This window comes from Nannobrachium achirus (assembly GCF_963921795.1).
Source record: "Nannobrachium achirus genome assembly, chromosome: 10".
NCBI classification, from domain to species: domain Eukaryota; kingdom Metazoa; phylum Chordata; class Actinopteri; order Myctophiformes; family Myctophidae; genus Nannobrachium; species Nannobrachium achirus.
In genome coordinates, this window is record NC_137819.1 from 9304687 (window position 1) to 9322963 (window position 18277).

At 43.3% G+C, this 18277-nt stretch overlaps 2 long non-coding RNA genes across 2 annotated transcripts in view; one reads left to right on the top strand and one right to left on the bottom strand.

The window, feature by feature from the left end:
• The window catches only part of LOC308293358, a 24591-nt gene continuing 6314 nt past the window's right edge, over nt 1-18277 (top strand). Inside the window, exon 1 of the long non-coding RNA XR_013962455.1 lies at nt 1-106. This is a non-coding gene — a long non-coding RNA (uncharacterized lncRNA). The remainder of the gene's footprint in view (nt 107-18277) is intronic.
• LOC308293359 overlaps nt 13139-18277 on the bottom strand; it is a 23347-nt gene continuing 18208 nt past the window's right edge. Inside the window, exon 3 of the long non-coding RNA XR_013962456.1 lies at nt 13139-13211. This is a non-coding gene — a long non-coding RNA (uncharacterized lncRNA). The remainder of the gene's footprint in view (nt 13212-18277) is intronic.

Genomic DNA, 18277 nt, shown 5'->3' on the forward strand with positions numbered 1-18277 from the left:
ATCTTCTAGAAGACCCCCATTCAGGCTCCAGTGACCCAGAGACCACCTCAGGCTGACATGAAGCTGCTTCCTCAACTCCTGTGCTGGCTGGGCCTCATGGCACTAGGTATATTATAAAGGTGGGCCGTTATCGGCGTTATCGTGCTGCGTTATCGCAAGACTCTTATCGGCGGTAAAAAAAAATATCGTCGTTAATCGCGGATCAAAGTTGGGTCTGGGAGCTGGCCATCTGGTTCTACATAGTGATCAAGATATGAATTTAACTTTGATATGCGCTATTTTGGCGCAAGTGTATGCCTGGCCCAGCCTGTCAGAGTTACACTGTGGGGGGCGTGAACACTGCTCTGGTCGGAACACGTGTGAAATCAATGACAAACACAAACACCAGCTGACATGGATGCTGCCGCCGCTGTGAGCCCGGGCGTGCTTCAGGGCAAATTTGTTTACAAGAAGCTTCCCAATGGAGACCTCGACAAGACCAAGGTTATTTGCACCTTGTGCAAAGCAGAGTTAGTTTACTGTAGGAGCACCTCCAGTCTTAAGTACCACCTAAAAGCGAAACATCGCTTTGATATGGAGGACGCGGGGGCTGGGGCCGCCGGGCCAAGTACTACTGTAGCTCCAGGGAGTAGTCGGGTTCGTCAAACTACACTATACGAGTGCACCGACCGAGGCAAGCCCATCAGCGCAGCTCTATCTGCGAAATTGACTAACCTCCTAGCTCAGTGGATTGCCATCAACTGTCGGCCTATCAGCGTGGTTGAAGATGATGGTCTAGAGCTTCTTCTCCGGGCTGCGACAGGAGACCCAACTTACAAACTGCCTGCCAGGCGAACTATCGTGAGGAGGATACATGACCAACACGCCACAGAGAGAGCCGTGAAAGAAGTGAAGTTGGCTGGGGTGACGTGTGTAGCACTCACTGGGGACCATTGGACATCTCTTGGCAACGAAAACTACCTCGGCGTTACTGTACATCTGATCGATGCCAACTGGGAACTTCACTCATTCGCCTTAGGTAGGCTATGTTATGTAATGTAGGCTAATTTAGCTAATGAAGCCAAATATACACAGCTTTGCCTTCAGCTAACCTTATAGGTCTTGCGTTAGCTTGCCCTAATGTTATCTTTCAGTTGCTGATTGATTGCTCATTGTTGTTTAACTGATTGTTATTGACTTAACTTATTCTGTCTGTCCTGACTCCTAACGTTAGGTGTGATTAAAACCGAGGAGCGTCACTTTGCAGACGCGTGTGCCAGGCAGTTTCTCAGCGTCGCCAATCAGTGGGCGATACAAGACAAAATCACAACGATTGGAACAGACAGCGCTCCCAACATGATAGCAGCAGGGAGGATACTGCCATTCGAGCATCTGCCCTGCATTGCGCATCTTGTCCAGAGGGCCGTTGTAATGTCACTTCGTGACGGGGGTTTTGATGCTGTTTTGGGAAAGTGTCGTAAAGTGGTTGGACATTTCAAACACAGCGCGGCCAACACAGACGAGCTGCATGCCCATCAAGCCTCCCTTAAACACAAAGAGGAGCCACTCGTGCAAGACGTCCCAACACGTTGGAACTCCACCCTCGAAATGATCAAGCGCGTGAGGAGTAACAGAGACCCACTGCACGCAACGCTGGCCCAGCAGAAGCACAGTCAGTATGGAGCCAGAACAGTCTCATAATTCACAAATGCGTACCTCCAGTTTTGTAATTTTTGAAATTTTGTGTTTCCACATTTTGAACTCACATGCCCAGATTTGAAACTCACAAGGTCAGATTCTTGTGTATTTTGTATCTGTGATTTGTATCTGTGTTTTGTATTTGTGTTTTGTATCTGTGATTTGTATTTGTGATTTGTATTTGTGTTTTGTATTTGTGATTTGTATATGTGATTTGTATCTGTGATTTGTATTATTATTTGTTATTTGCATCTCTGATTTTTATCTGTGATTCAAATCCACAAAATACAAACACAAATCACAGATACAAATCACAGATACAAATCACAAATACAAAACACAAACACAAAACACAGATACAAATCACAGATACAAAACACAGATAACACAAATCACAGATACAAATCACAAATACAAAACACAGACACAAAACACAGATACAAATCACAGATACAAATCACAGATACAAAACACAGATAACACAAATCACAGATACAAATCACAGATACAAATCACAAATACAAAACACAGACACAAAACACAGATACAAAACACAGATACAAAACACAAATACAAAACACAAACACAAAACACAAATACAAATCACAAATACACATCATATAAATCCACAGATCATGCACGTCTGCTGTGAGGTAATTTTTTCCGCCACTAGGGGGAGCTGTGCAGTGGATTTTTTTTTACAGTGGATCTGTTTTGCAGTGACTTTATGAGACTCAGTCTGACGGGTTGCCATGTCCGCTTATTATAAGCGACTTTATTATTACCATTATTATTATTAATATTAATAGTAATTCTTCATCTCCAGAGGCGAGGCCGACCGAGGGGCCTCTGGAGTCGGGGTCTGACCACCCGGGAACCCCCTGGAGCCCTGGGGACCCCCCGGGGACCCCCTGCTATCTAGTCCCATGTATTTAAAAAATGTTCGGCTCTACAATGGTTTCAATGGGAGGGCCGACATTTTTTTGGGGAAATCCGGGACTTAACCCGCACGGACACCCTCCAGGGGGCCCAGGGACCCCCGCAAAATTATAGCGCCGCCTAGCGGCGGCGCGCCGCCACTGCAGCGCACATAAACTTCCATAACTCGGGCTAGGAGCGACCGTTCGAGACGGGACCGGTACCCACACGTCCGGCTCGGGGCCCCGGAGCCGGCCGTGCCACTGCGCCGCCTGGCGGCCGACGCCAAACAGGAAGTGCCTCTATATCTCATGAACCGTTTGTCGTACAGACGCGTGGGTGGGGTCATATGACTTGATTAAGAGTCCTTGACCTTAATTGGTGCAACAGGAAGTGCCCTTCGCCAAACAGGAAGTGCCTCTATATCTCATGAACCGTTTGTCGTACAGACACGTGGGTTGCGTCATATGACTTGATTAGGAGTCCTTGACCTTAATTGGTGCAACAGGAAGTGCCCTTCGCCAAACAGGAAGTGCCTCTATATCTCATGAACCGTTTGTCGTACAGACGCGTGGGTGGCCTCATATTACTTGATTAGGAGTCCTTGACCTTAATTGGTGCAACAGGAAGTGCCCTTCGCCAAACAGGAAGTGCCTCTATATCTCATGAACTGTTTGTCGTACAGACGCGTGGGTGGCCTCATATTACTTGATTAGGAGTCCTTGACCTTAATTGGTGCAACAGGAAGTGCCCTTCGCCAAACAGGAAGTGCCTCTGTATCTCATGAACCGTTTGTCGTACAGACGCGTGGGTGGCGTCATATCACATGATTAAGGGTCCTTGACCTTAATTGGTGCAACAGGAAGTGCCCTTCGCCAAACAGGAAGTGCCTCTATATCTCATGCACCTTTTGTCGTACAGACGCGTGGGTGGCGTCATATCACATGATTAAGAGTCCTTAAAGGAGTAGTTCACCCCCAAAATGAAAATTTTTCTATTGATTACTCAGGCCATGGAGAGTAGAGTTCAATAATATTTTTTGTTTTTTGTCACATTCCTAAGACATAAATGTGATAACAATAAATTTACCCCCCTTTGATTCCGGATGGTGACCCGTTTCGAAACGGGTCACCATCCAGAATCAATGGGGGTAAATTTACTCGAATCAAAATGTTGTCTTAGGAATGTGACAAAAACCAAAAAATATTATTGAACTCATTTTGGGGGTGAACTACTCCTTTAACCTTAATTGGTGCTTCCTTCGCCAAACAGGAAGTGCCTCTATATCTCATGAACCGTTTGTCGTACAGACGCGGGGGTTGTGTCATAAGACTTGATTAAGAGTCCTTAACCTTAATTGGTGCTTCCTTCGTCAAACAGGAAGTGCCCTTTGCCAAACAGAAAGTACCTCTATACCTCATGAACCGTTTGTCGTACACGTGTGGGTGGTGTCATATGACTTGATTAAGAGTCCTTCAGCAATGATGACCGGGCCCTTGCAGCTCTACCCACGTCAAAAGGGGCAGCAGCCATCAGAAGAGGATGCAGGGCTAGTTAAACCAATTAAGCTGAAGGACTCTTAATCAAGTCATATGACACCACCCAAACGTGTATGACAAACGGTTCATGAGATATAGAGGTACTTCCTGTTTTGCAAAGGGCACTTCCTGTTGCACCAATTAAGGTCAAGGACTCCTAATCAAGTAATATAAGGCCACCCACGCGTCTGTACGACAAACGGTTCATGAGATATAGAGGCACTTCCTGTTTGGCGAAGGGCACTTCCTGTTGCACCAATTAAGGTCAAGGACTCCTAATCAAGTAATATGAGGCCACCCACGCGTCTGTACGACAAACGGTTCATGAGATATAGAGGTACTTCCTGTTTTGCAAAGGGCACTTCCTGTTGCACCAATTAAGGTCAAGGACTCCTAATCAAGTAATATAAGGCCACCCACGCGTCTGTACGACAAACGGTTCATGAGATATAGAGGCACTTCCTGTTTGGCGAAGGGCACTTCCTGTTGCACCAATTAAGGTCAAGGACTCCTAATCAAGTAATATGAGGCCACCCACGCGTCTGTACGACAAACGGTTCATGAGATATAGAGGCACTTCCTGTTTGGCGAAAGGCACTTCCTGTTGCACCAATTAAGGTCAAGGACTCCTAATCAAGTAATATGAGGCCACCCACGCATCTGTACGACAAACGGTTCATGAGATATAGAGGCACTTCCTGTTTGGCGAAAGGCACTTCCTGTTGCACCAATTAAGGTCAAGGACTCCTAATCAAGTCATATGACGCAACCCACGCGTCTGTACGACAAACGGTTCATGAGATATAGAGGCACTTCCTGTTTGGCGAAGGGCACTTCCTGTTGCACCAATTAAGGTCAAGGACTCTTAATCAAGTCATATGACGCCACCCACGCGTCTGTACGACAAACGGTTCATGAGATATAGAGGCACTTCCTGTTTGGCGAAGGGCACTTCCTGTTGCACCAATTAAGGTCAAGGACTCTTAATCAAGTCATATGACCCCACCCACGCGTCTGTACGACAAACGGTTCATGAGATATAGAGGCACTTCCTGTTTGGCGTCGGCCGCCAGGCGGCGCAGTGGCACGGCCGGCTCCGGGGCCCCGAGCCGGACGTGTGGGTACCGGTCCCGTCTCGAACGGTCGCTCCTAGCCCGAGTTATGGAAGTTTATGTGCGCTGCGGCGGCGCTATAATTTTGCGGGGGTCCCTGGGCCCCCTGGAGGGTGTCCGTGCGGGTTAAGTCCCGGATTTCCCCCAAAAAATGTCGGCCCTCCCATTGAAACCATTGTAGAGCCGAACATTTTTGAAATACATGGGACTAGATAGCAGGGGGTCCCCGGGGGGTCCCCAGGGCTCCAGGGGGTCCCCGGGTGGTCAGACCCCGACTCCAGAGGCCCCTCGGTCGGCCTCGCCTCTGGAGATGAAGAATTACTATTAATATTAATAATAATAATGGTAATAATAAAGTCGCTTATAATAAGCGGACATGGCAACCCGTCATACTGAGTCTCATAAAGTCACTGCAAAACAGATCCACTGTAAAAAAAAATCCACTGCACAGCTCCCCCTAGTGGCGGAAAAAATTACCTCACAGCAGACGTGCATGATCTGTGGATTTATATGATGTGTATTTGTGATTTGTATTTGTGTTTTGTGTTTGTGTTTTGTATTTGTGTTTTGTATCTGTGTTTTGTATCTGTGTTTTGTGTCTGTGTTTTGTATTTGTGATTTGTATCTGTGATTTGTATCTGTGATTTGTGTTATCTGTGTTTTGTATCTGTGATTTGTATCTGTGTTTTGTGTTTGTGTTTTGTATTTGTGATTTGTATCTGTGATTTGTATCTGTGATTTGTGTTTGTATTTTGTGGATTTGAATCACAGATAAAAATCAGAGATGCAAATAACAAATAATAATACAAATCACAGATACAAATCACAGATACAAATCACAAATACAAAACACAAATACAAATCACAAATACAAATCACAGATACAAAACACAAATACAAAACACAGATACAAATCACAGATACAAAATACACAAGAATCTGACCTTGTGAGTTTCAAATCTGAGCATGTGAGTTCAAAATGTGGAAACACAAAATTTCAAAAATTACAAAACTGGAGGTACGCATTTGTGAATTATGAGACTGTTCTGGCTCCATATGTCTGACTCTCCCTACTGATGCTGAATATGAGAAGATGGCAAGACTGGAGACACTGCTAGAGCCATGCAGGTATGATAGTGTTCATGAATTGCATACAAGTTCTTTTAAAAGTCACTTTGTATTTGAGAAACATATGTAATGTGATGATTCAGAATTTAAAAGTGTAATCTAAGTTAAATTAATTGGCCATTATTTATTTATTGCTGTGTGTGTGTGTGTGTGTGTGTGTGTGTGTGTGTGTGTGTGTGTGTGTGTGTGTGTGTGTGTGTGTGTGTGTGTGTATAATCTGAGTTAAACGATTTTTTATTTTATGTAGCCTATTGGGGTGTGTGTGTGTGTGTGTGTGTGTGTGTGTGTGTGTGTGTGTGTGTGTGTGTGTGTGTGTGTGTGTGTGTGTGTGTGTGTGTGTGTGTGTGTGTGTGTGTGATCTGAGTTAAATTAATTGGCCATTCATTTTGTATTTGTTGCTGTGTGTGTGTGTGTGTGTGTGTGTGTGTGTGTGTGTGTGTGTGTGTGTGTGTGTGTGTGTGTGTGTGTGTGTGTGTGTGTGTGTGTGTGTAGGTACATCACTGATCTCCTTGGTGGGCAAAAGTATGTATCCTGCTCGGTGGTTCTACCTGCCCTGTGCCACCTCCAGCGATCTATGAAGATCACAGATGATGATCCTGCCTATGTCGTGCGGTTCAAGGCTGCCTTCACCAAGGACCTCGACCAGCGGAGGGAGAAATTAAACCTGGTTTGGCTGAAGGTATGTCAGACTGAGCAGACCAGAAGATAGCTGTATTATCTAACCGTTATAGACTGTTAAGGCAATGGTCAATGAATAGATTAAGTCAGGAAGAAATATGGAGGTTGGATGTGGAAAGTAAATCAAATTGTAATCAATCTTTTCTTTTTCTTTTCTTTTTTTTCTTCTTTTTTTCATCAAAGGTGGCGACTAGTCTGGATCCACGATTTAAGGACCTCAAGTGAATGCCCAGAGCAGAGAGGGAGCCAGTGTGGGCAAAGCTGAGTGAGCTGGTGAAGGCAGAAGAACCTGCTCTGCAGCCGTCCATGGAGGAGAACCCTGAGCCACCGAATAAGAAGACCCTGCTACTGATGGGATCAGAGTCAGAGTCTGATGAGGAGACACCAGCAAGCAATGTTGTGGAGAGGTACAAGGTAGAGCCCAGTGCCAGCGAGGATCAGTGTCCACTGAAGTGGTGGTCGGAGCACACCGCTTGCTATGGTAATCTGGCCAACATTGCCCGGAAGTACTTGGGGACTCCAGCCACAAGTGTCCCATGCGAGAGACTGTTCTCTTTAGCAGGCCATATTGTACAGAAGAGAAGATCTAGCTTGTCCCCAGACAATGTGAACAAGCTGGTCTGCCTGAGTGACTGGTGGAAGAAAGAGAAGTAGATGTTGGACTTATTGACCCAAGCCATGTCACAAAGCTAAAGCCTTGCCCTCTGTCATAGTCCAAGGTGAAGAGCTATCACCTCACCACGGTGTAGTTTTCTAGCTTTCACCTAAAACTGAAAGAGACGATACAGTAGTATTTGGTAGCTAGGTGATAGCTAGAGAACTACACCATGGTGAGGTGTTAGCTCTTCACCTTGGACTGTGATAGAGGCTTAAGCAGTTCTTCATGACCTTATGTAAGCTGGGTTGTTGTTCTTACACCCTCTGGTGTTCATTCCAGGTAGTTCAGGAAAGAACTTTGTCCACATGGAGACAGACCTGTGTGTAAAATTGCCTACTGGTTATCTTTAAATGACTGATTATTATTCATGTTTAATTGAATAAACAGAAACCCGTTCTCAAGGACTTACTTCTGGTCATTATTTATGTAGCACACGCATATTTTGAATGCCTTCGGCAGACTTAAAATGAGCAATTTAATCTCGATTAATCGCGATTAACTCCAGGATTGAGTGCGATTAATCGCGATTAAAAAAAATTAATCGTTGCCCACCTCTAGTATATTAATATAAGGTTCTTTAAAAGGTATATTAATATAAGGTTCTTTAAAAGGTATATTAATATAAGGTTCTTTAAAAGGTATATTAATATAAGGTTCTTTAAAAGGTATATTAATATAAGGTTCTTTAAAAGGTAGATTAATATAAGGTTCTTTAAAAGGTATATTAATATAAGGTTCTTTAAAAGGTAGATTAATATAAGGTTCTTTAAACCCATTTAAAAACGTCAAATATTTATATTTATGCTACTGTATATGTAGATATTTTACATTTGTAGATATCTTCTGATTTTTCTATTTACATGTTTTCTTTTGTGTGTGTGTGTGTGTGTGTGTGTGTGTGTGTGTGTGTGTGTGTGTGTGTGTGTGTGTGCGCTTGCGTGCGTGCGTGCGTGTGTGTATGTATGTGTCTGTATCTGTCCTCACTTCTGGTACAGCTACAACAATCGTTGCTACAAGTTCGTACATACAAAACTGAGCTGGCACGATGCAGAGAAGAACTGCCTGTCTGAAGGTAGGTTGATAGACACATAGACAGATAGATAGATAGATAGTTTGATTGATTGATTGATTGATTGATTGATTGATTGATTGAATAATTTATAAGTTTGCAATAGGAAGTACAGTTTCATGACAGCACAAATCACTGGTACAAGGTCAACTAAAAGGAGATCTTAGTAAGTGTTTTGGCTTATTTACACAGGAACCACCACTATAGGTATGTATCTCATATAACATTCAAAGACAGACGGATAGAACACAGTACTTTTCAGAGGATAACCTCAATCACAAAAGCAGAAAAAAAAGAAAAGAATATACTGCAGGGCGAGAGAAAAAAAAGCAGAAGGGGGCTTAAGGGCGTGTTCACACCAGGGTCCTTTCTAAGGGGACCAAAGGACCCTGGTGTGAACACGCCCTTAGTCTATTTACAAGTCTCGAGTAGCAGTAGCAGCCTGAAGGTGACTTTTCAGACCTATGTTGAAGGAGGCTAGGGATTTGCACTCCTTTAAGGCCTGCGGTAGGGCGTTCCACATGTTGGTGGTATAGCAGGAGAACGAATTAGAGCCTTTTTTAGTGTTAAATCTAGTAGTTATTTTACAACAAGGGTTCACATTTTAAATTGTGATAAGAGAAAATAATGTTTTCATTTACTTTGTTCGTTTTAGTATGTTTAGCGATCTTGATTTCATTGTTTGGGGTCATGCGTACAGGTGATAAAATGTGTCTTTTTAGACACAATAAGTGTAAATATTTCTATTTACAGTAACACTACTGGCCCCCCTAAGTCACATCTGCCCATGAAATATTGTGGTGCATCTTGAGAATGGACTTATTGGGCCCTATTTTCATCCATGCTAAACCCTAATCTCCTAAACTTCTTTGCCTTTGTAGATCGGCTAGGTTTAGCTTGGTGTATAGGGCCCATATAGTGTCTTAAAAGACATATTTAGCCTCTTGAACGCATACCCCAAGCCACTGAAATCAAGATCATTCAAATCTCTAAAACATTTTAACACTCATCCTTTATTTTCACTAATTACAATCTAAAACATGAACCCTTGTAAAAAAAAGAATATTTGTCTTTTAAGGTTACGTTACAGGGAAGTATGAAAAGAAAAAGTCAAACCCAAGTTTGAAGTGAGCGGTTGTGTGTGTGTGTGTGTGAGAGAGAGAGAGAGAGAGAGAGAGAGAGAGAGAGAGAGAGAGAGAGAGAGAGAGAGAGAGAGAGAGAGAGAGAGAGAGAGAGAGAGAGAGAGAGAGAGAGAGAGAGTGAGTGCATGCAGTGACTGTGGTTTCCCCGGTGAACCTGAGTGCAACGGTGGGGGGCGATGAATGTGGGGAACACATACCACTAGCCATGTTTCCATAAACTTATTCGAATTAGGGAAGCGAATTATCAGAAATACGCAATAAGACAAAGCGAATTTAGCATGTTTCCATTTGCGGGTGTCATTCGAATTTGCGACGGTCTCAAGAGTTGATCGGGCTGATTTTTTTCAGACCGAACCTGAGCACTGCACCGTCTGACTGCACGTCTGACTGCTGTGACTCGGTCGCTGTCTAGTAGTGGGAAGAAGGGGTTATCAGTCATCATCATGGCCCCAAATAACTTTTAAATATATTACAATTGGCGACGAGTCTCTTACGAAATTGGCAAGAGTTCCTCTCAATACATAAAGCTACCGGTTCACTGGGAAAACCGCGGTCACGTCGCTGCACAGTGCTCATCCAGTTTCAGCGTCCTCTGGAAGGTCAGGTGGCCGATCTGCAAGCTCACAACGCTGCACGGAGACGTGGATGCGAGCTGCTCTGAGCTTGTAGATTGGGCACTTCAGGTATGCAACACCGTGGGATGAGGAAGGGTTCGCCACCGATGGCTTGAGGTGAAAACGGGAGGAATTTACACACGGTCCTTGTCACTCTGTGTGTAACAAACAACCGGTTTGTTTTGTGGGCTAACGCTATACCATGGACGTAAAGCGGCAGGGGAAATGGACCTAGAACGTCATAATCTATTCTCATTTATTGTCTGACCCGTTTCCATTCACTTTTGCGCATTTAGTTTATTCAATAAAGGCTCAAAATCCTCCTCCTCCAAGCGGATAACTTTTTTTGCGGATAATGAAAGTTTATTCGCATTTTGAACATTTTAAATTTTGAAAACATTTTGCGAATAAGCCGTTAATCCGCAAAAAGTGGCTTTATGGAAACGCCACTACTGACTATTGCCGATAATGGAGAGGTTATATAGCTTTATGTATTGAGAGGCACTCTTGACGATTTCGTAAGAGACTCGTCGCCAATTGCAAGATATTTAAACGTTATTTGGGAGCATGATTCCCACTACTACACTAATAAGGATTTATATTGTCTGTGTTATTGTTTATAACCACAATTATTCACGTGTGGAAAGATCGCGGTTCCACTAGTTTTACTAGTAGGCTAGTGTAGGCTTAGAAACCTTTTCAGAAGTTACTGTAATTTAATGTTTTCCATTTAATGATTTCCTTTATCGTCATCTTGCGTTAATGCACGCAACTGTTTTCACCAGGTTTTAAGGCCTAGTAGGCTTTTCAGAAGTTAATTTAATGTTTTCCATTTAATGATTTCCTTTATCGTCATCTTGCGCTAATGCACGCAACTGTTTTCGCCAGGTTTTAAGGTCTTATTTTAGTTGTTTCTCATAAGCTCGTGACCCTCCTTGCCCATCGGCCCCCACCGTTGCCCTTAGGTTCATCGGGAAAACCGCGGTCGCATGCATGCATGCATGTATATTTCAAGGCTGCTCAACATCATCTCTCTGGTCACCCAGCGGTACTCAGGCTACATACATACAGACAGACATACACACATACACGCATACACACACAGCCACGTATAGGAGATGGTGTGACCACTGCTCAAAAAGTACTCTAAATGTTGGTAAAAAGTAAGCAGTCAATGCTACATACTGTAAGTGTCTCAACATTATCACGTCATAACACAAATCCTTATCCTTATTCAGGAGGCCATGCATTTTATTTAAAGGCGCCTTTCAGGACACTCAAGGTCGCCGTACAATTCAAAAAGACAATCATTAAAAACAGGCAAAGCATACATCAACAAGACAACAACAGAATATACAATATATCAAAAATCAATAAAAAAATAGAACACTGAAATAGAACAAAATTAATAATACATCAATATGTCAAGATCAATAGTAAAAGAGGAGTGAGGGTAGGTAAGCAGATAAAAGGGGTGATGTGGGTGTGTTAAAGTGAGTAGGCCAGTTTGAACAGGTGAGTTTTGAGTTGGGATTTGAAGGTGGTTATGGAGTCAGACTGTAGGATGTGAGGGGGTAAGGAGTTCCAGAGTCTGGGTGCAGTACAGCTAAAAGCCCTGGCACCCATGGTGCCGATGCGGGCACTGTCAGGGGGCCAGTAGAGGAGCCCAGCTGACGAGGAGCGCAGGGAACGGGAGGAGACATAGCCATGGGGAAGGTCAGAGAGGTAGGTGGGGGCGAGGTTATGGAGAGCTTTGTAGGTGAGGAGGAGGTTTTTATAGTCGATACGGTCGTGAATGGGGAGCCGGTGGAGTTGGATGAGGATGAGGGTGATGTGGGCGGATAGTTTAGTGTGGGTGATGAATTCTGAATGATTTGTAGTTTATTGAGTAGTTTGCAGGGTAGGCCAGAGAGAGGGGATGTTTTCATTTACTTTGTTCTATCGTTTTAGCACGTTTAGTGATTTTTATTTCGTTGTTTGGGGGCATGTGTACAAGTGACTAAACGTGTCTTTTTAGACACAATAAGCCAGCAATTTCTTTATTACTACAGTAACACTACTGGCCCCCATAAGTCACATAGCCTAAATAGAGACCGAACAGCCCCGCACCCAGCAATTCATTGCAATGCAAGTGCTCAGTGGCGTTTTGAAGCATGCGGAAGTAGCTGAATCCAGGTGCATTCTGGGGGAAATTGGCACATAATTATGTGCCAAAATGTTTGACGTCGAGACGTAATGACGTCACGAACGACGTCGACATCCATTGAACCCCACAGCAGACCCCAGACGCTCTTTTGCTCGTGCATGTATTTTTCACCCCGCCTGCAGTTTGGCTTGGTCACATCAGCCAATGAAAGACAGTGGTGCATCTTGGGAATGGGCTTGTTGGGCCCTATTTTCATCCATGCTAACTACTGCTTTAAGGTTACAAAATTACAGGGAAGTATGAAAAGAAAAAGGTTGTAGCCTATACAGCGAAAAAGAATGAGAAAAAAAAAAGAATCAACAATACAGAGCAGTCGTAAACGTTGGTAAAAAGTAACCAAAGTGTTCAGAACAGTCAATGTTACATGCTGTAAATGTCCTATATTCTTATATTTATACAGGAGGCTACCTGGCATCCATCCATAGTGAGGAGGAGGACAAGTTCCTCCTGCAGCTGATCAAGAACCTGGACCTATCACCCACTGAAACCTGGATTGGACTGAACGACCTCTATGTGGACGATAGATGGCTGTGGTCTGATGGCTCCGATGTGGACTACATCGGGTGGAACAGTGGTCATGGCTGTGGTCTGATGGCTCCGATGTGGACTACATCGGGTGGAACAGTGGTCAGCCAAATGGTGGCAGAGGTGAAAACTGTGTGACAGCAAACTATGGACCTCAGTGGCGTGACGCTCCATGTTCTACTGAATGTCCTTCTGTTTGTGTTCGTACATAAACACCTTGTTGAGTGGAATGTGGGATTCAGCCTGTTGACTGGGTACTCCACAATAAAAGTTGACTGCTACTCGGTCTCCACAATAAAAGCTGACTGCTACTCGGTCTCCACAATAAAAGTTGTCTGGTACTCGGTCTCCACAATAAAAGCTGACTGGGTACTGTGTCTCAACAATAAAAGTGTCTGAAATCTAATCCATGTGTTTACTGTTTACTTACTCATTTCAGCATGTCTGCATTAGTAAAGTCAGAGTCAGAGACTACATTTGTATCAGTGGACATGAATAGGCCTAGGCTGTGCTTGAAGGTAATTATGTAATGGTGTCCCAACGACACATTTTTCAAGGTTTTAACCCATTTAGACCTAAGTCCGCCTGGAAAAAAGCCTTAAAAACCTATGGCCGATTGGAAAAATACCCCTAAAACCTGAGATTTTATGGAAAACTTCACAGAGGTGTCAACGTCTACTAAAACATTTATTTCTCAGCCTCTGTAGCAGCTAGAAACAAAATTTCAAAACTGTTTGATAGCGTACACCTTTGGCTTTCATGGGAAATTATTTGTCATGGTCCAGACCTTTATCATTTTTTAAAAAGAAATCTGCAAACTAAAAAACTGTAATAAATCTTATAAAACGTCTAATAAAAAATACATTTCTCAGCCTATGTAGCTCATAGAAACATAATTAGCAAATATTTGAGACCTTACACCATAGGCCTTACACCATAGGCCACCACTTTGACAAGAAACAACAAGCGCCAAAACTTTCTATTGAATATTTGTTAGCTGTATATTGTTAGCTCCATATAACGGTAAATCTGACGAGCGACATTTGTCATTATTATTATATGTGCGTGCGTGTGTGTGTGTGTGCGCCTGTGTATGTGAATGAATGAACCATATCATAATAATCATTTTATAAGTGTTATTACCTCCAGATAGCTGCAAATCTGTTGTTCTGGAGTTTGGGGTTGACTAGCTGTTCGGCTAACGTGTTGGTCTCTGAAACTAGCCGTGTCAAAGTGCGTCCGTGAAAAGTTATCCAGTCTTCATGAAATCCATGAAACACTTCTTCATCATCGTCGTCGTTTTCAAACATATCACATAACAATAACAATGCCAATTCCAGCGGGTCCGGTTTGCATTCGCTCAATGCGTCTTTCATTTCGCCGCTAGAGAAGCTGTTCTTGTGCGCACTGGGATTCTCCGACAAATAAAGTTATGTAAAGCCAAAAAAAAAAATACCAGAATGCTTTGCGGTAGTCAGGGAAGCATACGTCATCGCCTCCTGATGCATTTCATTGGCCACGAGACCAGAAGAGGGTAAAAACTACAGGAAAAGCATTTTGCGTTCCCGGTCTGAAAGGATAAACAGCATTTTGCGTTCCCGGCCTGAAAGGTAAAAACGCATTTTGCGTTCCCGGTCTATAGAAAAAAAGAAAAACACCATGACATTTATTACATTTGAATGTTACATTACATTAAACATGAATTAATTGCCCTAGTACAGGGGTCTTCAACAGGGGGTCTGGGACCCCTAGGGGGTCCCCAGAGTTACTACAGGGGGTCCTCCAAATCTTTGAGTGATAGAAACTTTTTTCTCCTTTTTTATATTAACCACTTGAACCCTAGCGTCCATATTCTGAGAACTTTAGCCAAAAATAGCAGATCTACAAGCTCACAACACCTCGCACTGCGAGGCGTTGTGAGCTTGTAGATCGGCTATTTTTGGCAAAGAGCCATGGTGTAGAGGGGAAAAAGAGCAGACAAAGTACAGAGTGAAAGGTCAAGTTTATTAAGTAACGACGGACGGTTCAAGTGGTTAAATATTATGAAAACACAAATTGACATGAATCCAAAATACACTGATGATTGTGCTGTCAAACGATGAAACTACATTATATGGAATCTATGAACAGGTCGTGGGGGTCCCTGCTTCATCTCTCTCTCAACTAAGGGGTCCCTGCTTCATCTCTCTCTCTCTCAACTAAGGGGTCCCTGCTTCATCTCTCTCTCAACTAAGGGGTCCTTGGCCTGAAAACGTTGAAGACCCCTGGGCCCTGCCCTATAAGCTGCTACTGTACCTGCTACAGAGATACTGAAAGGCCCTCTGTCTGCAATTGTTTGTCTTGTCATAGTACAGTCAACTCCAGTACTTCAGTAAAAGTACTAGAGTATAAGTGTACAGTCATCTCCACTACTTCAGTAAAAGTACTGGAGTATAAGTGTACACTCAACTCCAGTACTTCAGTAAAGGTACTAGAGTATAAGTGTACAGTCAACTCCAGTACTTCAGTAAAAGTACTGGAGTATAAGTGTACAGTCAACTCCAGTACTTCAGTAAAAGTACTAGAGTATAAGTGTACAGTCATCTCCACTACTTCAGTAAAAGTACTAGAGTATAAGTGTACAGTCAACTCCAGTACTTCAGTAAAAGTACTAGAGTATAAGTGTACAGTCAACTCCAGTACTTCAGTAAAAGTACTAGAGTATAAGTGTACAATCAACTCCAGTACTTCAGTAAAAGTACTGGAGTATAAGTGTACAGTCAACTCCAGTACTTCAGTAAAAGTACTAGAGTATAAGTGTACAGTCAACTCCAGTACTTCAGTAAAAGTACTAGAGTATAAGTGTACAGTCATCTCCACTACTTCAGTAAAAGTACTCTAGTATAAGTGTACAGTCAACTCCAGTACTTCAGTAAAAGTACTGGAGTATAAGTGTACAGTCAACTCCAGTACTTCAGTAAAAGTACTGGAGTATAAGTGTACAGTCTATCCAGTACTTCAGTAAAAGTACTGGAGTATAAGTGTACAGTCTATCCAGTACTTCAGTAAAAGTACTGGAGTATAAGTGTACAGTCTATCCAGTACTTCAGTAAAAGTACTGGAGTATAAGTGTACAGTCTATACTTACTGTCATTGGCGCAGACCTTTCTCTATTCAAATGGAGACCCATACAAGGGACAAAAAAGCGTAATCTTCGGCACATAGAAACCAATGGCTTCGCACCGTCCATATTTATTTTACAGTCTATGGTTACTATACTATAGCCCAGGGGTGGGCAACCTTAGGCACGGTGCCAACATTGCATTGGGACAGGGGAGGCCGGGTGATCACTGGCACACTGGCAGAAGGGTGAGAGACAGGATTTGTATTTTAAAATCACATATTGTTTTAAATGTGGTCAATAAAGTCACCTAATTTACAGCAAATTACATCCTGCACATAATTCTACATTCATTAAAACTCTGAACTCTGACTGAGGAGGGAGTCAGGGAGATAGGTGGGTTATTGATCTGAGTCTAATGATCGTTATAACAATGTCCTGACAATCAAAATATGTCATAATTTTGATAGGGTGTCATTAAAATGTATATGTTGACATGGCACACTGACTATCTAGAACAGGGGTCTTCAACAGGGGGTCCGGGAGCCCTAGGGGGTCCTCAGAGTTACTACAGGGGGTCCTCCAAATCTTCCAATCCTTTTTATATTAACAACTTGAACCCCAGTGTCCATATTCTGAGGAACTGTAAGCCAAAAATAAAGAGCTTTGGTGTAGAGGGGAAAAAGAGCAGACAAAGTACAGACTAAAAGGTCAAGTTATTAAGTATTGACAGTTCAAGTGGTTAAATATCTGAAAACACAAATTGACATGAATCCAAAATACACTGATGATTGTGCTGTCAAACGGTGAAACTATGGAATCTATGAACAGGTTGTGGGGGTCCCTGCTTCATCTCTCTCTCAACTAAGGGGTCCCTGCTTCATCTCTCCCTCAACTAAGGGGTCCCTGCTTCATCTCTCTCTCAACTAAGGGGTCCCTGCTTCATCTCTCTCTAAACTAAGGCGTCCCTGCTTCATCTGTCTCTCAACTAAGGGGTCCCTGCTTCATCTCTCTCTCAACTAAGGGGTCCCTGCTTCATCTCTCTCTCAACTAAGGCGTCCCTGCTTCATCTGTCTCTCAACTAAGGCGTCCCTGCTTCATCTCTCTCTCAACTAAGGGGTCCCTGCTTCATCTCTCTCTCAACTAAGGGGTCCCTGCTTCATCTCTCTCTCAACTAAGGGGTCCCTGCTTCATCTCTCTCTCAACTAAGGGGTCTCTGCTTCATCTCTCTCTCTCAACTAAGGGGTCCCTGCTTCATCTCTCCCTCAACTAAGGGGTCCCTGATTCATCTCTATCTCAACTAAGGGGTCCTTGGACTGAAAACAGTCCAAGGACCCATCGGCTACTCTTTTAGCCATCGGCTACTCTTCCAAGAGTCCAGCACACAATACATTACATTACATTACAGCATACATCATACAATAATAATACAATATGAGTTACATCATAAAAGTCAAATATACTTCTATTCACTCTTTCTTACACACACACACACACACACACACACACACACACACACACACACACACACACACACACACACACACACACACACACACACTGTAGTAGACAGTATATTATCATGATTGATTATGAGTGACGTTAGTAACAGTAGATTATGCAGTGTCACACAGTACAGATTACATGATGCACTGTAAGAGTCATATTGTTTATGGTACAGCCTGGCCTTGCCATGCCAGCATAACTAAGGTTTGATTTCCTGTGGTACGCATATGTCACGCATGGGCAACATACGGCTCGGGGGCCGGACCCGGCCCTTCGACCATCTCAATACGGCCCTCGAATTCCTCAAGAAAAACAAAATTACCCAATGAAGTAGTAATTAATACATAGGCTTATGTCGCCTACCATTCGAGTATCTACTGCACTCCATATTCCATCCGTATGTAGG